This window comes from Procambarus clarkii, unplaced genomic scaffold (assembly GCF_040958095.1).
Source record: "Procambarus clarkii isolate CNS0578487 unplaced genomic scaffold, FALCON_Pclarkii_2.0 HiC_scaffold_133, whole genome shotgun sequence".
NCBI classification, from domain to species: domain Eukaryota; kingdom Metazoa; phylum Arthropoda; class Malacostraca; order Decapoda; family Cambaridae; genus Procambarus; species Procambarus clarkii.
In genome coordinates this window covers 549,888-552,997 of record NW_027189166.1, presented here as the reverse complement: position 1 = coordinate 552,997, position 3,110 = coordinate 549,888, and positions in this window count along the sequence as shown.

Genomic DNA, 3,110 nt, shown 5'->3' with positions numbered 1-3,110 from the left:
TTTCCAAAACTGATTCTTCATCATCAGATTCCAAAGCAGCAGGAGCAGCAACAGCAACAGCAGTGGCAACGATGGTGGTCAGGGTAGTGGTGGTGGTGGTGGTGGCACTAGTGGTGGTGGTGGCACTAGTGGTGGTGGTAGTAGTAGTAGTGGTAGTAGTAGTAGTAGTAGTAGTAGTAGTAGAAGCAGCAGATTTATCTAAATCTTTGTTTGTCAATGACCCTAATTCTTCCTTATTGCCTGTATCATGCTCATTATTATCTTCTTTACTGTTATCACTATCACCATCATCATCATTATTATTACTATTACTACTACTACTATCACTGCCACCACCACCACCACCACCACTACTACTACTACTACTACTACTACTACTACTACTACTACTACTACTACTACTACTACTACTACTACTACTACTACTACTACTACTACTACTACTACTACTACTACTACTACCACTGCCACCACCATCACTACTACTACCACTGCTGCCTCTACTGCTGCTGCTGCTGCTGCTGCTTCTTATGCTGCTGCTGCCTATTCTTATGCTGCTGCTGTCTCTTCTGATGCTGATTCTTCTGCTGCTGCTGCTGCCTCTTATGATGCTGATGTCTTTTCTGTTGCCACTTCTACTTCTGTTGTTTCTTCTTTTTCTATCATCTTCATTATCCTTATCATCATGTAATAATAATGATGTAGTTGCTGATTCAGTAATGTTAGTTGTAGTTTTAGTGACTGAGGGAAAAATATTTCCATTTCCTTCGTTTTTGAATAAATTCCTGATTTGTATACCTAAAAACTAGTCTTCTAAAACTTCCCGTTTATCTTGATGTATAAAACTAGATGAAATTATTTTTTGTAGGATAATTCTAGATAATCTATTCTTATCTATATCACAATTCTTATACTGAAATTGGTTCTTAATTATGTAATGTAAACTTTCCAGTATTATTTTAAAAGATTCTGTCAAATTCATATTCTTTGCAGAACATTTGGGTTTCACTTCATTCTTATGTAAGTCGATTATCTTCAGTATATTATTTCTATACTTTTGAAGTGGGAATTTTACTTCACAGCAGTTACATTCCATAATTGGAATGATTTCATTCTTCAATCTAAACCCTTCATGTATGAAAGTTTGTTTATTTCTTGATATTTGAGTCTTTAAATTTTCATACTTGGTTTTAAATAAAAAGGCTGACTCTTCAAAAGATTTATCATCATCATCGATATCATCATCATCATCATCATCATGCTTATCCTTTTTTTTCATTGCCTTTATTATATATAATATTTCATTAATTTTATCTAATGTAGTTGTATATACTATAAATGGTGCTCTCTTACACTCATGATCTATTACTTTCTGGAATGATATAAATATGCCATTACATTTTATGCAAATGTACCAACCATTGTTTTTATCCACGTAAGAAAATGTGGATAATTTTTCCAACTGATCATTAATTATCCATATTTATATTTTTGTTTATCTTCCAATTCTGGATAGGATTGGGAGATAATTTTTTTTATTCTCTTATGGTATTCTTGAACATAAGTCAGTGTTCTTATACTAGAGTACAGATGAGTCCCCTTTAATACAAAATATTTAGGGAGACCATCATAGAGTTGTTCTTCTGATGTAAAGGTGGTTGGTGGCACACTGGGGAGTGGATCTCGACGATTCACGTTGTTCTTAATTGGAGCCATTGAAAACAATAAAGCAGAAGAATCCCACAGGCTGGAGAATCATGCATGTGTATACAACTGGCATTGAGACATCTTGTAGTTTTTAGGTTGTGCAGTGTGCTCACAGAGTAAATCCGAACCCTAAAACAAAGAAAAAAGTGTCACTTTTTATTTTATTCGTTTAACATAAAGATAAAATAATAGTATATTATGCTTGTTTAACTTTTTTTAAAAAATATATAAACGATGTTTTTTTCATATGAATTAAGCCTAAACTTAAAAAATAAAGTATCTGAAATTAATAAATTTAAACAAATATATTTAGGTCTAGATAATAATAAAAAAGTTCAAGGGTTAGTTGTAAAAACCATGGAATATGGTTTTTTAACTAATTTAATGAAACATGAAAATATTGGGATTTGGCCACACAACCAGAAGAAAACTCTAATCACTAATTGGAAAGTTAGAGAGGTTAGAAACTTACTAAGAGCAATAGAATATTTAAATTTCATTAGAGGTCATAAAAAGATTAAGGAAGAGATAGTAGGAGATAAGGATATGTACACTTTATTAGGTTTAATTGATCTTGAAACTTGTGTTTTAAATTTACACAAAATATTAATGAGAGGATTGTTATCACCCGAAAAATGTGGTTATGTAAGTACCAATATACGCTGTACAAAGATTAGTAATAACACAAGTGTCAAGGGTTTGTATGTATATCCACATATCCATTCAATTCAGGATGGAGAAAATCGTATTTTGGCTATTTTGGACAATTACAATTCTACATTGACCCAAAAAATATTCACATTTTTAGGGCCAGAGGAAGAATTTGAATGGGTTTTTAAATTAATTTCATGGTTTATCCTAGAAATGCTTACTCTCCATCCTTTTTCAGATGGAAATGGTCGTTTGACACGTCTTTTAGTCAATTATATATTGTCAACATTAATGCCATTTCCAACATCTATCATGGGGAATTTAGAATGGGCTATTATCCATGATCGAAAACTAAATACAAAAAAACAACGCCCACCTCTTAACATACTCAAATTAGTAATTGAAAGTGTCTTGTTCAATTGGCGAATGTATTTTTATCTGTTATCTGTGGTCAGAAAAAAATAATGAAACTTTATATTATATTTATATGTTTAATTCTTTATTCAATAATATTAAATTACATTTATAAGAAAAATATGAGTAATAATCCAAAGATAGACTCTAATTTAATATTAATGTCACACCCTCCATATGAAAAGATTACAAGAAAGATGGATTGTACTATTAACAATATAGCATGCCAGAAAAATAAAGACTGTCAAACATTTTGCTCTTCTTCTTTAGGAGTTACTTGCATTAATAGTGTTTGTAATTATGACACTGATCATAAATGTTTAAATGGAGGATTTCCT